Source organism: Trichosurus vulpecula, chromosome 9, assembly GCF_011100635.1.
Source record: "Trichosurus vulpecula isolate mTriVul1 chromosome 9, mTriVul1.pri, whole genome shotgun sequence".
NCBI classification, from domain to species: domain Eukaryota; kingdom Metazoa; phylum Chordata; class Mammalia; order Diprotodontia; family Phalangeridae; genus Trichosurus; species Trichosurus vulpecula.
The window spans coordinates 50,091,347-50,113,854 of NC_050581.1; the positions used below are offsets into that span (position 1 = coordinate 50,091,347).

Below are 22,508 nucleotides of genomic sequence, written 5' to 3' on the forward strand. Positions count from 1 at the left end.
GATGAACTACGTTCCACTTGGGTGAAGGTTTGTTTACTCTTCTTAGGTTCAATTAGAGTTCGTAGACATATGTAATTGTCCCAGCTTCTATAAACACCAAGAGGAAGAGAACTGGAAAGACTGTTTTTATGGAATTGAAAGATCTTTTAATGAACCCAAGCTTCTCCTAGAAATGAGTCCCATATTTTTAATGCTAATAATTCTTAATTTGTTCTTATATGACAGTGAGACACTGAATACAACCTAGAGAACAGAAAATTAGTATGATACAGTGGACAATGGAGGAGCATAGAGTAGTTGTGAACAGGTATAACAAATAAAGAAATTCAAAAGAACAAGACTAAAGAATGCTATCAGTCATTCTCGAATCGATAAGCAAAGGATATGAATGGGTAGTTTGCAGGTGAAGAAGTTAAATCCATCTCTAGTCATATGAAAAAATGCTCTAAATCACTATTGATTAGAGATATGCAAATTAAAGGAACTATGAAGTATTACATCACACCTAACATGGCTAACATGACAAAAGAGGAAAATGATAAATGTTGGAGAAGGCGTGGGAAAATTGGAACACTAATGATTTTTGATAGAGTCATGAACTGATCCAAACATTCTGGAGAGAAATTTGGCACTATGCCCAAAGGGCTATAAAACCATGCATACCCTTTGACCCTGCAATACCACTTCTAGGTCTCTAACCCAAAGAGACCATAACAAAGGGAAAAGGACCCATATATGCAAAAATATTTATAGTAGCTCTTTTTGTGGTGGCTAATAATTGGAAATTGAGGGGATGCCCATCAATTGTGGAATAGCTGAACATGTGGTATTTGAATATAATGGAATACATAAAATGATCAGTAAGCAGATTTCAGAAAAATCTGGAAAGACTTACATGAACCGATGTTAAGTGAAGTGAGCAGAACCTGGAGAATATTGTACACAGCAACAGCAACATTGTGTGATGACCAGCTTTGATAGACTTAGCTCCTCTCAGCAATACAATGATGTAAGACAATTCCAAAAAACTGAAGGTGGAAAATGCTATCTATATCCAGAGAAGAACTATAGAGTCTGAATGCAGACTGAAGCATACTATTTTCTCTCTCTTTTTTCTCATGGTTTTTCCCTTTTGTTCTGGGTCTTCTTTCATAATATGACTAATGTGGAAATATGTTTAATGTGATTGTACATGTATAACCTATATCATATTGTATGCCATCTTGGGGAGGGGAGAAAGAAGAGAGGGAGAAAAAATGGAACTCAAAATCTTATAAAAGTGAATGTTGAAAGCCATTTATACATGTAATTGGAAAAAATAAGATGGTATTAAATGGTAAATGAATGCAATCAGGAAAATTCATTATAGCTAAAGACTCAGTTAGTCATGTGACAAGGCCAGGTAAGAAGAGATGAATAGTGTTAATATTCCACTTGGGGCCATGAGAAGCAAAGAAACTTAGGTGGAAACTTTGTGTTAGACTTATGGAAAACCATGGATAGAAATCATACATGACATGCAGATGTGAATGGGTCACAATACTTATATTCAGAGGACATTACAATTATTTGAATATTGACTATTTTGAGTATTCACAAATGGTTAACTTTCCACAAATCTGCTGTAACACATGCAATTTTGTCCAATATTAGATTTTATTTTTAAAACCAGTGTGGATTCTGGAGTGATTAAACTTGACCTATCAAGGATATTTGACTAGGAGGAAAAACATTCTTGTAGGACAGAAAGTGGAATGAGATTGTTTGATTCTCTGTACCTATGCCTATTTGCTTGTGCATACTAATTGGCTACTAAATGCCCTTGTCGTGTATACTCTATTTGGAAATGAATTTCCTAGAAGCTCAGGAGGTAGCTGAGACCAACCACTCTTATTCCCATCTGACGGATATTTAAAGAATATTAGGTCATGTCACCAATTCGTAGTAAGCTAAGCCAAAAATAGATATCTGTCCGTAGTCAACTCAGAATTGCTTATGTCTATGATCATATCAGTTTTGTAAGTAACTAGTTCTTTCTTTAAGAAAAAACAAAACAAATCAAGTGAACAAAAGGTGTTACTGATGGCATTCTTTTGCATCACAGTTATTTCCCTAAACTCCACCCAACCCCGTTAGTCCCCCATATTGAGCTTTCTTTTTTAAAAAAATTATTAAATATATTTTTTAAAAAATTTTTAAATATTTTTCCCCCAGTTACAAGTAAAAACAATTTTATCATTTGTTTCTAAAACTTTAAGTTCCAAATTCTCTCCTTTCCTCCCTCCCCCGCCCCCATTGAGAAAGCAAGCAATCCATTATAAGTCATACATGTGTAGTCATGCAAAACACTTCCATAATAGTCATGTTGTGAAAGAAAACATGGACAAAAAAAACCTTCAAGAAAAATAAAGTTAAAAAAAAGTATGCTTCAATCTGCATTCAGACACCATCAGTTCTTTGTCTGGTGATGGAGAGCATTTTTCATCCTAACTCCTTCAGAGCTGTTTAAGAGTGTTATATTGCTGAGAATAGCTAAGTCATTCACAGCTGATCATCCAATAATATTGCTGTTCCTTTGTAGACAATACATCAGCTCATATAAGTCTTTCCATTTCTCTCTGAGGGCATCCTGATCATCATTTCCTATAGTGCAATAGTATTTTATCATAAGCACATACCACAATTGGTTCAGCCATTCCCGATTGATGAGCAATCCCTCAACTTCTAATTGTTTGCCTACAGAAAAAAAAAAACTGCTGTAAATATTGTTGTACATATTGGTGCTTTTTTCATGTCTTCTGGGATACAGATCTAGCAGTGGTATCACTAGCTCAAAAGTATGCATGCTTTTATAGCCCTTTGGGCGTAGTTCCAAATTGCTCCACAGAATGATTGAATCAGTTACAACTCCACCAACAGTGCATTACTGTCTCACTTCCCCCACATCCCCTCCAACATTTATCATTTACCTTTGCTGTCATATTAGCCAATCTAATAGGTATGAGGTGGTACCTCAGAATTGTTTTAATTTGCATTTCTCTAATCCGTAGTTAGAGTATCTTTTCCTATGACTATATATGTCTTTTGATTATTTTTCAATTGGGGAATGGCTCTAATTTTTATAAATTTGACTCAATTCTCTATACATTTGAGAAATGAGGCCTTTACTAGAGAAATCCGCCTCAAAATGTTTTTCACAGTTACTATTGCTAACTGTTTCCCTCCATCCTATTCCTTCCTATTTATTCTATTCTCTCTCCTTTCACTTGTCCCTCCTCAAATGTGTTTTGCTTCTGAATACAGCCTCCTCCAGTCTGCTCTCCCTTCTGTCTTACCCTGTAGGATAAGACAGATTTCTATACCCGATGGCTGTGTATATTATTCCCTCTTTGAGCCAATTCTGATGATTGGCTCCTCCTCACATGCCCCTTCTTCTCCTCCATTGTAAAAGCTTTTTCTTGCTTCTTTTATGTGAAATAATTTACCCCATTTTCCTTCTCCCTTTCTCTTTCTCTCAGCACATTCTTCTCTCACCCCTTAATTTTATTTTCTAGATGGCATCCCTTCATATTCAACTCACACCTGTTTCCTCTGTCTATATATACTCCTTCTAACTATCTTAATAATGAAAAAAGGTCTAATGAGTTACAAATATCATCTGCCCATGTAGGAATGTAAACAGTTGAACTTTAACAAGCACCTTATGGTTTCTCTTTCCTGTTCACCTTTTTATGCTTCTCTTGAGTCTTGTATTTGAAAGTCAAACTTTCTATTTGGCTTTGTTCTTTCTTCAAGAATGCTTGAAATTACTCTATCTCATTAAATATCCATTTTCTCGCTCATGTATTATACTCAGTTTTCTGGGTAGGTGATTCTTGGTTGTAATCCTAGCTCCTTTGCCTTCCAGAATATAATATTCCAAACCCTCTGATATTTTAAGTAAGAGCTGCTAAATCTTGTGTTATCCTAATTGTGGCTCCAAGATACTTGAATTGTTTCTTTCTGGCTGCTTGCAATATTTTCTCCCTGAACTGGGAACTGGAATTTTGCATATAATATTCCTGTGAGTTTTCATTTTGGTATCTCCTTCATGAGGTGACCAGTGGGTTCTTTCAATTTCTGTTTTACCCTCCAGCTATAGTATCAGGGCAGTTTTATTGATAATATCTTGAAAGCTTGGCTCCATTTTTTGATCATGGCTTTCAGGTAATCCAATAATTTTTAAATTAACTCTCCTGGATCTATTTTCTAGGTCAATTGTTTTTCCGTAGAGATATTTCACATTGTAGTCTATTGGTGGGTTGTTTTGTTTTATTTTTTCTTGAGTTCTCATAAAATCATTAGTTTTCATTTGCTCCATTCTATTTTTAAGGAATTATTTTCTTCAGTGAGCTTTTGGACCTCCTTTTCCATTTGGCTAATTCTTCTTTTTAAGGCATCCCTCTTCTCATTGGCTTTTTTGAACTCTTTTACCAGTTGGCCCTAGTGTGTTTTTTAAGGTGTTATTTTCTTCAGTATTTGTGTGTGTGTGTGTGTGTGTGTGTGTGTGTGTGTGTGTGTGTGTGTGATTTACCAAGCTATTGATTCATTTTTCATGATTTTCTTATATCACTCTCATTCCTACTCCCAATTTTTCTTCCAGTTACTTGATTTTCAAAATCCTTTTTGAGCTCTTCCATGACCTAAGGGCAATTGATGCTTTTCTTGGAGGCTTTGGATGTAGGAATTTTGACTTTGCTGTCTTCTTCTGAGTGTCTGTTTTGATCTTCCCTATCACCATAGTGACTTTCTATAGTCAGAGTTTTTTTTCCATCATTTGCTCATTTTCCCAGCCTATTACTTGACTTTCTAACTCTTTCTTAAGGTAGAACTCTGCTTCCAGTGTGGAGGGCATACAGTACCAAGCTTCAGGGCTTTTGTGCAGCTGTTTTCAAAGATATTTCTAGCAACCTGTAAGTTTTCAGTTCTTCCAGTGTGGTATGATCTAAAGAGAGGTGTTCACTTCTCTCCTGGCCTGTGCTCTGGTCTGTGAGTGACCATAAGCACTCTTTTCTGCCCTGGAACTATGAGAAGTATTCCCACTCCACTGGGGCCACAAGCTCTGCTGTGCTAGTGTTCCTTCTCACCCTGGGACTGCCACCCAGGACTGCAACTTTGGTCCAAGTATGGGAAAAATAAGAGTCCAGCCCCAGTGCTAGCCAAAAGACCTCTGTAATCTTCTTCTGAACAGTTGTTGAACCCCCTTACCATCTGTGAGTTAAGAGCTCCAGAAGCAGTCATTGATGCTGCTGATTCAGTCACTCCCAATGACTGTTCCTGGTTTTCTGTGGCCAAGGCTATGCTGGAGTGGTGTGTGCTGTGTTCCACTCTTACCCAGGTGCAACAGACCTTTCCTCCTAACCTTCTGAGTTGTCTTTGATATCTGTAGTCTGAGAGGTCTGGAAACCACCACTGCTGCCAGTGATTCAGTCACCTTAAGGTCTGTCCTGGGTTTATGGGACCCCATCTGTGCTACTGCCTCACCATGGTGCAACAGACCTTTCCTCACAACCTTCCAAGTTGTTTTAGGCTGCTAATTTGTTTCATTCCATCTTTTTTGTGTGTTCTGCTGTTCTAATATTTGTTTAGAGTAATTTTTATTTTTTATTTATCTATTTATTTATCTATTTATCTATCTATTCACTCATTTATTCATTTATTCATTTATTTATTTATTTATTCATTTATCCACTTATTTATTTATTTATTCATTCATTCATTTATTCATTCATTCATTCATTCATTCATTTATTTATTTATTTATTTATTTATTTATTTATTTATTTATTTATTTATTTATTTATTTATTTTTAGTTTACTACACATGGTTCTACATAATTTTGAGTTCAAGATTTTCTCCCCTCCTTCCCTGCCCCCCTCCCCAAGACAGCATGGAATCTCATATAACGACCACATATGGCTTCACATTAAATTAATTTATACACTAGTCAAGTTGTGGAGAAGAATTATGACCAATGGAATGAATCATGAGAAAGAAGAAACAGAACCAAAAAAAAAACAAACAAAAAAAAACAAAAGAGAAGAAAAAAAAGGCGAGCATGAAGTGTGCCTCAATTTGCATTCAAACTTCATAGTTCTTTCTCTGGATGTAGATAGCATTCTCCATCGTGAGTCCTTTGGAGTTGTCCTTGCATCTTGCGTTGCTGAGAAGAGTGAGGTCTGTCAGGGTTGGTCCTCACAGAATCCATATATCTGTGGTTGTGTACAATGTTCTCCTGGCTCTGCTTTGCTCACTCAGCATTATATCGTGTAGGTTTTTCCAGGTTGTTATGAAGTCCGTATCATCCCCATTTCTTATGGCACAATAGTATTCCATTACCTTCATATGCCACAGCTTGTTCAGCCATTCCCCAATTGATGGGCATCCCTTTGATTTCCAATTCTTGGCTACCACAAAAAGAGCCGCTATAAATATTTTTGTACATATGGGTCCTTTTCCCGCTTGTGTGATTTCTTTGGGATACAACCCTAGAAGTGGTATTGCTGGGTCAAAGGGTATGAACATTCCTGTGGCCCTTTGGGCATAGTTCCAAATTACTCTCCAAAATGGATGGATCATCTCACAACTCCACCAGCAATGTAACAATGTTCCAATTTTCCCACATTCTCTCTGACATTTATCATTTTCCTGTTTTGTTTTGTTTTTTTTTCCTAATAAATTGTTTAATTACTGTTTCAAAAATGTGTTATATTTCTCATCATGTATGTATAAACATATGACATTTAAGCTGGTAGGCATTAAATAGGCTTATATAGCTTCTGTAGACTAGTTTTAGGAACCTAACCAAGACTGTGAGAAGTTTCAAGAAAATATTAAAATATTAAACAAGCAAATTAATTATTTTAATAGCAATGTACCTAGAGGAAAAAGAAATTATGTCTTCCAAACAACTACCCTAAGATGAACCTTTAAAATAAAAATAATATATAGAGAACTGTCTATACTCAATCTATAATTATATTTAATACAGTATCCTACAACTTTTGAAGTCCTGTAGTTTTGTAGATATGTTTTTGTATATACATATGTATATGTATATATGTATAATGCTAGTAAGATCCCTGATCAGACCACTAATGATTAACCTCAAAGTAGCCTCAACAATTTCTAGGTGGCAGCTAATGTTCTGAAGGGAAACAAGGAATAGGGGAATCTTTTTTTCTCATACCTTAAAACATCATCACAACTTGTGACAAATTCCTCATATTATAATGTCTTAAGTATGTACATTTAACAAAGTGATAAATCTACCTACAGCTTTGCCCACATTAATTACTCTCCTCTGTGAAGCTGTTGATGTCTGATAAGGGCTGAACTACGGCTGAAGGCTTTCCCACATTCACTACATTTATAAGGTTTCTCACCAACATGAATTCTCTGATGTTGTGTAAGATGTGAGTGGTTGCGAAAGTCTTTCCCACATTCATTACATTTATAGGGTTTCTCTCCAGTATGAATTCTCTGATGTTCAGAAAGGGAAGAACTATGACTGAAGGCCTTTCCAAATTCTTTACATTTAAAAGGTTTTTCTCCAGTATGAATTCTTTGATGTTGAGTGAGGCATGCACTCTGATTGAAGGCCTTCCACATTGATTACATTTATATGGTTTCTCTCCAGTATGAATTCTCTGATGTTGAGTAAGATGTGAATGATTGCGAAAATCTTTCCCACATTCATTACATTTATAAGGTTTCTCTCTGGTGTGAATTCTCTGGTGTTGAGTAAGGATTGAGCTGTGACTGAAGGCTTTCCCACAATCATTACATTTATATGGTTTCTCTCCAGTATGGATTCTCTGATGTTGAGTAAGTGCTGACTGTTTTTGGAAGGCTTTCTTACATTCACTACATTTAAAAGGCTTTTCTCCAGTATGAATCCTCTGGTGTTCAGTAAGGCATGTGATCTGATTAAATGCTTTCCCACATTCGTTACAATGATAAGGTTTCTCTCCAGTATGAATTCTTTGATGTTGAACAAGATGTGAGTGTTTTGGGAAGGTTTTCCCACATATACTACATTCATAGTCTCTTTCTCCAGTGTGAATTCTTTGATGTTCAGTCAGAGATGAGCTCTGAAAGAAGGCTTTCCCACATTCAATACATTTGTATGGTTTCTCTCCCGAATGGATTCTCTGATGGTGAGTAAGACGTGTCCTTTGACTGAAAGCTCTATCACATTCACTACATTTATAGGGCTTCTCTCCAGTATGAACTCTCTGGTGTTGGGTAAGCTGTGAATGCTTACGGAAGGTTCTCTCACATTCATTACATTTCAAAGGCTTTTCTCCTGTATGAATTCTCCGATGTTGTGTAAGGCATGTGTTCTGATTGAAGGCTTTCCCACATTCACCACATTTATATGGCTTTTCTCCAGTGTGAATTCTTTGATGTTGTGTAAGGCATGTGCTCTGGCTGAAAGCTATCCCACATCCATTACACTTATAGGGTTTCTCTCCAGTATGAATCCTCTGATGCTGAATGAGGAATGAGTTACGGCTAAAAGCTTTCTCACATATGTTACATTTATAAGGTCTCTCTCCAGTATGAATAATTTGATGTTGAGTGAGGAGCGAGCTCCGGCTAAAGGCCTTCCCACATTCAGTGCATTTAAAGGGTTTCTCTCCAGTATGAATAGTCTGATGCTGAGTAAGGGATGAGCTCTGAGTGAAGGCTTTCCCACATTTATTACACTTACAAGGTTTTTTTCTTTGTGGAAAGTTTCTGGTATTTATTTTAGTCAATCTGACAGGAGAGATGTGGTATCTGAGAGTTGTTTTGATTTGCACTTCTCTAATCAGTAGTGATTTAGAGCATTTTTTCATATGCCTATAGATAGTTTTAATTTCTTCCTCTGAAAACTGCCTGTTCATATCCTTTGACCATTTCTCAATTGGGGAATGGCTTGTATTCCTATATATTTGGCACAGTTCCCTGTATATTTTAGAAATGAGGCCTTTATCAGAGATACTAGTTGTAAAGATATTCTCCCAATTTTCTGCTTCCCTCCTAATTTTTGTTGCATTGGCTTTTTTGTACAAAAACCTTTCAATTTAACATAATCAAAATTATCCATTTTGCATTTTGTAATGCTCTCTATCTCTTGTTGGGTTGTGAATTCTTTTCTTTTCCATATATCTGATAAGTAAACTATTCCTTGCTCTCCCAAATTACTTATAGTATCAGCCTTTACTCCTAAATCATGAACCCATTTTGACTTTATTTTGGTATATGGTATAAGATATTGGTCTATGCCCAGTTTCTGCCTTACCATTTTCCAATTTTCCCGACAGATTTTGTGAAATAGTGAATTATTAGCCCAGAAGCTGGCCTCTTTGGGTTTATCAGAGTAGATTGCTATAGTTGTTGACTTCTCCATCTTGTATTCCTATCCTATTCCACTGATCCACACCTCTGTTTCTTAGCCAGTACCAGGTAGTTTTGATGACTGCTGCTCTGTAGTACAGTTTAATATCTGGTATGGCTAAGCCACCTTCTCTAGCATTTCTTTTTATTAATACCCTAGATATTCTAGACTCTTGTTTTTCCAGATAATTTTGTTATAATTTTGTCCAGCTCAGTAAAATAATTTTTTGGTAGTTTGATTTGTATGACACTGAATAGATAGATTAATTTAGGTAAAATTGTCATTTTTATTATATTAGCTTGGCCTAACCATGAGCAACTGATATTTTTCCATTTATTTAGATCTGACTTTATTTGTGTGAAAAGTGTTTCATAGTTATGTTCCTATAGGCCCTGGGTTTGTCTTGGCAGAGAGATGCCCAAATATTTTATAGTGTCTACAGTAACTTTAAATGGAATTTCTCTTTCTATCTCTTGCTGTTGGGCTATGTCAGTAATGTATAGGAATGCTGAGGATTTATGTAGGTTTATTTTATATCCTGCAACTTTGCTAAAGTTGTTTATTATTTCAAGTATTTTTTTATTTGATTCTCTAGGATTCTCTAAATAAATCATCATATCATCTGCAAAAAGTGATAATTTAGTTTCTTCTTTTCCTATTCTAATTCCTTCAATTTCTTTTTCTTCTCTTATTGCTAGAGCTAACATTTCTGGTACCAAATTGAATACTAGGGGTGATGATGGACCTCCTTGTTTCACCCCCGATCTTATTGGGAATGCATCTAGCTTATCCCCATTACAAATAATGCTTGTTGATGGTTTTAGGTAGATGCTATTTATAATTTTAAGGAAGGCTCCATTTATTCCTATGCTTTCTAGTGTTTTTAATAGGAATGGATGTTGTATTTTGTCAAAGGCTTTTTCTGCATCTATTGAGATGATCATATGGTTTCTGCTAGTTTTGTTGTTGATATGGTCAATTATGCTAATAGTTTTCCTAATATTGAACCAGCCTTGCATTCCTGGAATAAGTCCTACCTGGTCATAGTGTATTATTCTCGTGATGAGTTGCTGCAGTCTTTTTGCTAATATTTTATTTAAAATTTTTGCATCAATATACATTAGAGAAATTGGTCTATAATTTTCTTTCTCTGTTTTGACTCTACCTGGTTTGGGTATTAGTACCATATTTGTGTCATAAAAAGAATTTGGTAGGACTCCTTCTTCATCTGTTTTCCCAAATAGTCTACAAAGTGTTGGAATTAGTTGTTCTTTTAATGTTTGATAGAATTCACATGTAAAACCATCTGACCCTGGAGATTTTTTCGTAGGGAGTTCATTGGTGGCATGCTTGATTTCTTTTTCTGAGATGGCGTTATTTAGAAATTTTACTTCCTTTTCTGTTAACCTGGCCAATTTATGTTTTTGTACATATTCATCCATATCTCTAAGGTTGTCAAATTTATGGGCATACAATTGGTCAAAATAATTCTTAATTTTTTTTTGATTTCCTCTTCATTATAGGTGAACTCACCCTTTTCATTTTTGATACTGGTAATTTGATTTTATTCTTTCTTTTTTTAAACCAAATTGACCAAAGGTTTATCAATTTTATTGTTTTTTTCATAAAACCAGCTCTTTGTTTTATTTATTAATTCAATAGTTTTCTTGGTTCCAATTTTATTAATCTCTCCTTTGATTTTCAGTATTTCTAATTTGGTATTCAATTGGGGATTTTCAATTTGCTCTTTTTCTAGCTTTTTCAGCTGTATGCCCAGATCATTGATCTCCTTTTTCCCTAATTTATTCATGTAAGCACTTAGGGATATAAAACTTCCCCTAAGAACTGCTTTTGCTGCATCCTATAAGTTTTGGTACGTTGTTTCATTATTGTCATTCTCTTGAATGAAGTTATTAATTGTTTCTCTAATTTGTTCTTTGGCCCATTCATTCTTTAGAATTAGATTATTTAGTTTCCAATTAATTTTTAGCTTATTTTTCCATGGATCTTTGGTACAAATAATTCTTATTGCATCATGATCTGAAAAGTGTGCTGTGACTACTTCTGCCTTTCTGCACTGGATTGTGAGGTTTTTATGCCCTAGTACATGGTCAATTTTTGAGTATGTGCCATGTACCGCTAAGAAGAAAGTATATTCCTTTTTATAGCCATTCAGTTTTCTCCAGAGGTCTATCATATCTGCCTTTTCTAAAATTCTGTTTACCTTCTTAACTTCTTTCTTATTTATTTTGAGGTTCGATTTATCAAGTTCAGAAAGGGGGAGGTTGAGGTCTCCCAATATTATAGTTTTGCTGTCTATTTCTTCCTGTAACTCCCTTAACTTCTCCTCTAAGAATTTGTATGCCTTACCACTTGGTGCATATATGTTAAACAATGATATTGTTTCGTTGTTTCTGGTGCCTTTTGGCAGGATATAATGTCCTTCCTTATCTCTTTTAATTAAATCTATCTTTACTTTTGCTTTGTCTGAGATTAGGGTTGCTACACCTGCTTTTTTTACTTTAGCTGAGGTGCAATATATTTTACTCCAGCCTTTTCCCTTTATCCTGTGTGTATCCCCCTGTTTCAAATGTGTTTCTTGTAAACAGCATATTGTAGGATTGTGGTTTTTAATCCATTCTCCTTTCTGCTTCTGTTTTATGAGAGAGTTCATCCCATTCATGTTCAGAGTTATGATTTCTATCTGTGTCTTTTTCTCCATTCTATTTCCCCCATTTATGCTTTTATTTCTCCCTTTCCCCTTCTCCTCCTCAACAAAGTGTTGCTTTTGACCACCGCCTTCCTCACTTTACCCTCCCTCTTTATTCCCCTCCCTTATCTTACCGTTTCTCACTTGCTACTTCTCCCCTCCCTTCTGACCACCCCTTCCCTTTTTTTCCCCCTTCCCCTCCTACTTCCCATAGGTCAAGTTAGATTTCTAAACTTATCAGAGTATGTTATTCCCTTCTTGAACCAGATCAGATGACAGTGAAGCTCAAATACTGCTCTTCTCCCTCCCTTTTTTCACTCTACTATAATATGTTTTTGTGCCTCTTCATTTGGTGTAATTTACCCTTTTCTACTACCTCCTTATCTCTTCTCTCATAGCCCTCCCTTTTCCTCTCTTACTTATGTTTTTTATCTTTACATCAGTTAATTTATACAGGCATTCACAATCTATGTGTATCCCTTTCAATTGTCATAATAGCTGTACCATTCTCAAGACTGACATATATATGTATATATATAAAACATACATAAGATGATATAATCCCACATAAAGATGCAACCACCTGCCCTTATTGGTTAATAAGGTTTGTGGGGGTGTTTCCCCCTGGTTAGCTTTTCATGTCTCTTTTGAGTTTTGTATTTGGAGATCTAATTTTCCATTGAGTTCTGGCCTTTTCATCAGGAAGGTCTGGAATTCCCTTATTTCATTGAATGTCCATCTCCTTGCCTGAAAAATTATGCTTAGTTTTGCTGGGTAGTTGATCCTTGGTTGTAGTCCCAACTCCTTTGCCCTTTAGAATATCATATTCCAATTTCTCCTGTCTTTTAATGTGGAAGCTGAGAAATCCTGCGTGATCCTGACTGTAGTTCCACGATATTTAAATTGCTTCTTTTTGGCTGCTTGCGGTATTTTCTCCTTCAGTTTATAGTTCTGAAATTTGGCTATAATATTTCTTGGTGTTTTCAGTTTGGGATCTCTTTCAGGGGGTGATCGGTGAATTCTTTCAATGATTATTTTGCCCTCTGGTTATAGGCCCTCTGGACAGTTGTCTTTGATAATTTCTTCAAAGATACTGTCAAGGCTCTTTTATTCATCGTGGATTTCCAGTAGACCAATAACTCTTAAGTTGTCTCTCCTGGATCTATTTTCCAGGTCAGTTGTTTTCCCAATCAGATATTTCACATTTTTTTTCTATTTTTTCATTCTTTACATTTTGTTTTACTACTTCTTGGTGCCTCATAGATTCATTAGCTTCCACTTGCTCAACTCTAATTTTTAATGAGTTAGTGTTTTCATTTTGCTTTTGAGTCTTCTTTTCCAATTGGTTAATTTTGCCTCTCAGGGTGTCATTTTCTCTCTCTAGATTCTGAATCTCTGTAGCCATTTCGCCAATCTTTTTTTCCATATTTTCTTTTAGATCCCTAATTTGGTTTTTAAAATCCTCCTTTCGCTCTTCCAGCAGTGCTTTTTGGGCTGGAGACCAGTTCACATTACTTTTTGAGATATCAGATGTATCTACAGTGTCATTGCTGTCATCTTCCATATTGGTGTTTTGATCCTGCCTGTCTTCATAAAAAGAATCTATTGTCCTCAGTTTTTTTTGTGTTTTTCTTCATATTGGTTTGCCTTTTCCTGGTTTTACAACAAATATCTGCCTTTGGGGCTCAGGGCTCTCTGTCCCAGCTTTCTTATTCTTGCGATTGTGAGTCTAGTTGTTGGCTTTGTGAATTATAGCCTTCAGTTTCCTGAGGTGTGGGGGAGGGGTGTGACTCCCTGGCATCTCACTCCCTATGGGTGCTCTCCAGCACTGTTGCTCTTCCGTAATGGTCTCAACTGTTTGTTGTTTGAGCTGATGTCTGGCACTTCCAAGACCACATCTGGGCTCCTGGTGTTGACCCCTGCCAGCTCTGCCCCTCTGGGACTAATGAACTTCTACTATTTACCCACTGATACCCCACTTCTTTGTCCTCTGTTCCAGCATTATTTTTTTTCTCGAGGAATTCTCTGGGTTAGGGGGGGTAGGGATTAGAGCCATTTACCTGCCCATTATGTCTCCTGGAGGTTCGAGAAGCCGTGTTTTATGCCTTCAGGCTGCAAGCCTCAGGAGTCAGTGTTTCACTGCCCATGGCATTGCGCTGCCTCTTGTCGCCTCCACAGACTGCTGTCCTGTGTTAGGAGGCCTGGGGATCTCCGCCGGTTTCAAGCACCCAGCTTTCTCTCAGCCTGTCTCCCACATCTAGAGTAATTTTTAAAAGTATTTGGAGGAGTTTGGGGGAAAGCTCAAGCAAGTCCCTGCCTTTACTCCACCATCTTGACTTTGCTTATGTTTTGACTCCACCCCCACCTCTTTCAAAACAAGGAAAAATTGACTAACATAATGACCATAACTCACAGTATACACAATAGTCCACACCTCTAGTCCCCCACTATTTGGTCAAGAGGAGGGAAATATTTCATCTTTTCTCCTCCAGAATCAAGATCAGTTATGAAAATTACTCATAATTTGCCATTCTTTCATTGTTCTTTTTGCTTCCATTATTTCAATTATTGTGTATCTTATTCTGTTTCTGGTTACTTCATGCCCTCTCAGTCCATGTAAACCTTCAAAGTTTTTTCTTGATTCCTCACATTTGTCATTTCTTACTTCACAATAATACCCCATTCTATTCATTTGACATAGTTTGTTCAGACAGCTCCTAATAGAGGGACAAGTTTCCAGTTCTTTGTCACCACAAAGAGTGTCATGGTATAAATGGAGCCTTTCTTTCTATCTTTGAATTCCATGTGGTATATGATCAATAAAGGCATCAATGAGTTAAAGAATATGAAGAGCTCAGTTATTTTTCTTCTATAACTCTGAAATGCTTTTTTGGAACAGTTGACCAAAGCTCTCTCACCATATATTAGCACTGATATGTACCAAAATATTTATGGCAGTACTTTTTGTTATAGGAAAGAATTAAAAACAAAGTAGGTACTCAACAACTAGAGAAGGTATGAAGAAAGTGTGATATATGAGGGCCATGGATTATCATTGTGTTATAAGAAATGATGAGTGTGACAATTCAGAGAAACAGGAAACAACTTGAGTGTATTAATGAAATTGAATGAAATAACAACAAACAGGAAAGCAATTTATACACTGACCACAATAATGTAAATGAAAAAAACTTGGATTAGAAGTACAGATGGGACATATAATTTTCCGTTATGACCACAATACTGAATTGTTTTGTTTGAGTTTTATAAGGAAAGGTTTTTACTATGCACTTGAGGAGTAGTTGTTGTTGTTTAGTCATTTTAATTGCATCCACTATTTGCAACCCTGTTAGGGGTTTCCTGGGAAAGATACTGTAATGGTTTGCCATTTCCTTCCCCAGCTCATTTTATAGATGAGGAAACTGAGACAAACAGGGTTAAGTGAGCTGCCCAGGACCACACAGGTAGTAAGTATCTGAAGCCAGATTTAACTCAGGAAGATGATTCTTCCTGAGTCCAGATTAGACAGTCTATCCACTGTGTCATCCACTGCCCAATCTAGCTAGCTAGTAATATGGATGCCCTCTTCAAAAAAAAAAAAAAAAAACAAAGAAAAGAACTTCAAGATAATATTTAAAAAGACATAAGATAATTTTTTAAAAAAGAAAATAAGAAGACACAAGCAGGGTTATTTTGTTGCTACTCTGTTACATTTAATGTATAATATACTTTTAAAAAATCACAAATTATGTGTAAGAGAAGTTCATGGTTTCCTGTAAAAACTTTTTTTTGGTTCTTTGTGGACTGGAGTGATCATGTTTTTTGATTATTAATAATAAAGTAGGAAATTTTCAAAAATAATTTTTTGATATCTTTTGGTTTTGTATTACCTAAAGTTTATTACATGGAATAGTTCTTGAGAAGGGGTAAGAAGAGTAATTTACTCTACTCCATCATTCCTCTTCCCCTTTTCTGACAGAGTCATCCCATGTAATAAAAAGCTTTATTTTTTAAATTTATTATTTATTTTTAGTTTTCAACATTCACTTCCATAAGATTTTGAGTTCCATATTTGCTACCCCTCCCTCCCTTTCCTCCACCCTAAGAAGGCATGCAATCTGATACAGGCTCTACATATGCACTAATATTAAACATATTTTCACACTAGACATGTCATCGTAAAGAAGAATTAGAACCAATGGGAAGGACCATAAAAAAGAAGAAACAAACAAAAAATGATAGCAAAGTGTATGCTTCGATCTGCAATAAAGCCTTTAAAAAGGAAAATAAAACTAAAGTCATCAAAATCGATAGATTGATTCAAAAATCTGAAAACACATGTGATCTTCCACACCCATGGACGCTACCTCTGCCAATTATTTGGGGAGAAGTGTTTTCTCATGTATCTTCTTTGGGCCTAATTTTTATAATTCTTTATAATTTTGAAACACTAATTTCTTTATTGTTGTGCTGTGGTTCTTTATATTTATATTATTGTAGTCATTTTGTATATTATTTTCTTGGGATTTTCCTTTTGTCAGTTACCTTTCTGGGATATATGTCTAGCAGTGGAATCCCTGGGTAAAACAGGCACAGACATTTTAGGCACAATTATTCAAGCATAATTCCAAATTGTTTTCCAGAATGATTATACAAATTCATATAAAAAAAAAATTAGTGTGTGCCTATTTTCCCACAACCCCATTGTTGGAACATTGACTTTTCTTATTGCTTGTCATCTTTGCCAACTTTCTAAACGTTAAGTGAAACTTCAGAGTTATAGATTTATATTTCTCTTATTTTTCATGACTGGAAAAATTCTTTCATATAGTTATTAATATTTGCAGTTCTTTTGAGAACTATTAGTTTATTTCCTTTGCAATTTTTAAATAAAAAAGAAAGCAAAAATCAACAAACTCATAGTCTCTATAAAAGTGACTAATTTATCATCATCGCCAATTTGCTGTGTGTGATTTGAAACCCCAGAGCTGTTTTAATTTTCACTTCCCTTATTAAAGACCTAAGGAATATTTTCATATGGTCACTGAGAGTTTGTAGTTTTTGTTCAGAAAATTACTGGTTCATATCCTTTGACCACTGATTTTTATAAATGGGTTTTTCTGTTATTCGAAAAAACAACTGATTTTTTTTACCAGCAAAAAGTATGACAAATATTCAATTAAAGGCTGTTGACTCAAACTGAACTTTCAGTTTACTAAAAGTTACGTGTCTTTTTCATGTGAAATTTCACCTAACCATTCCTCCTCTATCCTGTCCTTTTGAGGTTGATGTTTGCAAATTGGCTTTTCATCTTTTTTCTGGGTTTTCTTTTGTTTTGGTAGTAGGGGGAAAATCATTTAGACTAGTACAGTGATCTGATGGTCTTAGGGCCATTGGTCAGAATCCCTATGGAACAGCCTACAAGGATATAAGTAATCATACAATCTAGTGACTCAGATTAGGGTCACAGTGAATCCAGGAGAAGAAGGACAACCATGTGTTTTTGTAGTCTAAGCTAGTGATTAGGGAATACACAGGGTAAAGTCAGGTACTGGAGCAGAAAGATTGGAGGCAGCAATTTCCAAAAGACAGATGTTGATTATGTACACACCCTGGTACGGTTGGAGATTGTTTGAGAAGCAAAGTAAAGAAGTGAATACTGCCTCTCTCACAGAATAAAGCACCACAGAGCTAGCTGTTTAAAAACAGGAGACAAAGGATGTCTCGTTACCTTAAGTCACCCCCTACTTCAGTTCATCCTATTCATGCATTGAGCTGAACAAGTAATTTTTCTTTGGCTCAATTCTAACCATGTGGCTTCCCTACTCAACCAACTCCAGTGGCTCCCTATTTCATCTAGGAGGAATAGAAACTTCTCTGTTTAGCTTTTAAAACTCTTCATATCAGGGCAGCTAGATGGCATGGTGAGTAGAGCACTGGCCCTGGAGTCAGGAGGACCTGAGTTCAAATCTGGCCTCAGACACTTGACACATTTACCAGCTATGTGACCTTGAGCAAGTCACTTAACCCCAACTGCCCTGCCTTCTCCCCTCAAAAAAACTTCTTCATATCCTGGTTCCAACTTACATTTCCAGCCTCATTAGACATTACTCCCCATCTTGCATTCTGTGATCCAGCCAAATTGACTTTCTCTCTTTCTTATACATGACACTACTCTGTACCTTTGCACTATCTGTTCCCATTATCTGGACTACATTCCCTCCCTACCTGCCTCTCTTCCTTTAAAATGCAGCTCAAGCCCAATCTTCTGTATGAAATCTTTTTCAATTTCACCAACTAATAGTGCCCTTCTGCCTAAACTACCTTGTATTGAACTACTTTGTGTGTATTTGTATTTAGATTTTATATTTGTGTTGAATGTATGTACTTGTCTCCTCTGTTAAAATGTAAGTTCCTTGTGTGTAGAGATTGTTTTATTCATTGTATTTGCAGTATGGCATCTAGCACGTAGTAGGCACTTAACAAATAAATGATTGAACAGAACAAAACAAAGCAAACATCATGACTTTGAGAAAAGTCTTCCTTTCATTGGAAGTATAGGGCATGACTGACTATCAAACACTGAGGTAAAAGGAAAACATGGGTTCACAATCCCAGAAAACAAAAAGCAAAGCAGTGAAAGTGATACAATTAAAAAGTAGTTGCTTTTGCCACCTAGGGCCATATAAAGAAAAACTGATGGTAAAGCTCAAGGCCAGTGGTCTGAACTAGTAACTTGTCTCCCCTTTGCAGGGCAGGTCATCCTTGGGTGATGTGGTGAGATCTTGGAGAGGTATGCTTGCAAGACCTTAAGAGCTTTGTCTTTCAAGGCCCACAGAATTCAATATCCTTCATTTCCTGCCATCTCATGGACATCGGTATTGCCCATGAAAAACAGGCCTGCCCAGTTCTGTATCTCAGAAGGCATCTCATCTTTAGGAAAGCAGGGGATTTGGCTTATGATCCTTAGGGCCATGAATTTAGTACCAGGAGAGACCCTAAATGGCATCTAGCCCAACTCTCTCATTTTACAGATGAGAAAATTTAAGCTTAGAGAACTGAAGTGACTTTTCCAAGTAATACTAAGTAGCGAAGTTGAGATTTCAATCCAGGTCCTCTGACTATAATCTAGTATTCCAGAGGGAATTGAAGAGCTGCCCTTATTAGGTCAGATCAGGAGGAGAAGCTGCCTGAGATCAGTTATAGACTAGGCTGGCTTTTCTCTTATCTGAGAGTATAGATTTAAGGTGCCCCATCTCTCTCTGCATTATTAGAATAGTACCTAAGGAAGACACCTTCACACCTCCAGTCATGAAATCCAGAAGAGGCCAATTACTCCAGCTGATTTGGTTTTTCTTTTTTTTTTTTTATTTTTTTATTTAATATATTTAGTTTTCAGCATTGATTTTCACAGGAGTTTGAATTACAAATTTTCTCCCCATTACTATCCTCACCCCCACTCCAAGATGGAATATATTCTGGTTGCTCTGTTCCCCAGTCAGCCCTCCCTTCTGTCACCCCACTCTCCTCCCACCCCCTTTTCCCTTCCTCTCTTGTAGGGCAAGATAAATTTCTACACCCCATTGCCTGTGTATCTTATTTTCTAGTTGCATGCAAAAACTTTTTTTTGTTTTTGAACATCTGTTTTTAAAACTTTGAGTTCCAAATTCTCTCCCCTCTTCCCTTCCCACCCACCCTCCCTAAGAAGTCAAGCAATTCAACATGGGCCACATGTGTATCATTATGTATAACCCTTCCACAATACTCGTGTTGTGAAAGACTCACTATATTTTGCTCCTTCCTAACCTATCCCCCTTTATCCAATTTTCTCCCTTGACCCTGTCCCCTTTCAAAAGTGTTTGTTTTTGATTACCTCCACCCCCATCTGCCCTCCCTTCTATCATCCTCCCCTTTTTATCTTCTTCCTCCTTTTTTCCTGTGGGGTAAGATACCCAATTGAGTATGTATGGTATTGCCTCCTCAGGTCAAATCTGATGAGAGCAAGATTCACTCATTCCCCCTCACCTGTCTTCTCTTCTCTTCCTACAGACTGCTTTTTCTTGCCACTTTTATGCAAGATAATTTACCCCATTCTATCTCTCCCTATCTCCCTATCTCAATATATTCCTATTTCATCCCTTAATTTGATTTTGTTTCTTTTAGATATGTTCCCTTCATCTTCAACTCACCCTGTGCCTGCTCTCTCTCTCTCTCTCTCTCTTACATACATACATATATATACATATATATATACACACATACATGTATACATACATACTCACATACACACATATATATATACATATATATATACACACATATATATATATATACATACACACACACACACACACATATATATATGTGTATATATATATATATATATATATATATATATATATATATATATATATATATGTATATATGTATATTCCCTTCAGCTACCCTAATACTGAGGTCTCATGAATCATACACATCATCTTTCCATGTAGCAATGTAAACAAAACAGTTCAACTTTAGAAAGTCCCTTGCAGTTTCTTTTTCTTGTTTACGTTTTCATGCTTCTCTTGATTCTTGTGTTTGAAAGTCAAATTTTCTATTCAGCTCTGGTCTTTTCACTGAGAAAGCTTGAAAGTCCTCTATTTTATTGAAAATACATATTTTGCCTTGGAACATGATACTCAGTTTTTCTGGGTAGGTGATTCTTGGTTTTAATCCTAGCTCCATTGACCTCTGGAATATCGTATTCCAAGCCCTTCAATCTCTTAATGTAGAAGCTGCTAGATCTTGGATTATTCTGATTGTGTTTCCACAATAATCAAATTGTTTCTTTCTGGCTGCTTGTAGTATTTTCTCCTTGATCTGGGAGCTCTGGAATTTGGAGACAATATTCCTAGGAGTTTTCTTTTTTGGGATCTTTTTCAGGAGGTGATCAGTGGACTCTTTCAATTCCTATTTTACCCTCTGGCTCTAGAATATCAAGGCAGTTCTCCTTGATAATTTCTTGAAAGATGATAGCTAGGTTTTTGGATTCTCTAATCCCTTATATGCTGAAGCAATCTACCTACTTTGGCTTAATCTGTCTGTATTACAGGTCTAGAAGAAGTATTGTGGTATAGTAGAAAGACTGATAGATTAAGAGGCCAGAAGACTTGGGTTCTAATCCCTCTTGTGACACTTTATAATTCTGGCACCATTTGCAAGCTACTTTGCCTCTCTGATCCTTGGTTTCCTTACCTTTATAATGAAGGGTTTGGATTAGATGGCCTATAAGTGTCCCTTATAGTTCCAAATCCTGTGAACCTATATCACTGGTCTTTGTTAATGACTGAGTAGGCCTAAGATTCTTAACTTAGGAAACCATTGGATATATTTCAGAGATTCCATGAATGTTAATGGGCAGGGGGGGGTTGTTGCTGTTTAGTCATGTCTGATTCTTTGTGATCCCTTGTGGGGTTTTCTTGGCAAAGATATTTGAGTGGTTTGCCATTTCCTTCTTTAGTTTATTTTACAGATGAGGAAATTGAGGCAAGCTGGGTTAAGTGACTTGCCAGAGTCACACAGGAAGTATCTGAGGCCAGATTTGAGCTCAGGAAGATGAGTGTTCCTGACTCCAGGACCAACTCTTTATCTACTGTACCACCTAGCTGTCCCACAAAAAGATTGCTGTGGTTCAGTCATTTCAGTTATGTCCTACTCTTTGTGACTCCTTTAGGGGTTTTCTTGGCAAAGACACTGCAGTGGTTTGCCATTTCCTTCTCCAGTTTATTTTACAGATGAGAAACTAAGACAAACATGGTTAAGTGACTTGCCCAGGGTCACATAACTAGTAAGTATCTGAGGTTGGATTTAAACTCAGGTCTTCCTGAAATTTAGTACTTCCTTCAATTATGAAGGTAGGCAACAAACATTATCCTGAGAAGGGCTCTCTAGGTGTCACCAGATTGCCAGAGGGGTCTATGACAGAAAAGGGGAAGCATCTCTTTCAAAGATAATAATAGTATTAGTCCCTCGCACGATTGGAGTATCTCTAAACTAAATGAAGTATGGAGTGAATATCAGCTTCATTTCTCACTGGTGCTATCATCCACATCCCTCTGAGATTTGAGATGGCATTTTGGCTAGCAGAGAGCCTGACAAATATTAGATACTATCATCTTTGAAAAAGTTGCCTAAAGGAACCCCTTAGACATGTTTCTTTTGCAAGAAGGAATACCAGAGAATACTCAGAGGAACAAAATACTTTACACATTGCAATTTGAGCTGAATAAAAAGACAGCTTCAGTTTAATAGATGTTGGGGTTAGGTGACTGCTCAGCTGGGCCTGTTTCCTATATGAAAAAGGGAGCAGTCCAATGAGTAATTAAAGCAGT

General features: G+C 36.4%; 1 pseudogene; it reads right to left on the reverse strand.

Moving 5' to 3' along the window:
* Nucleotides 1-6,918: 6,918 nt before the first annotated feature.
* LOC118832104 overlaps nt 6,919-22,508 on the reverse strand; it is a 90,718-nt pseudogene continuing 75,128 nt past the window's right edge.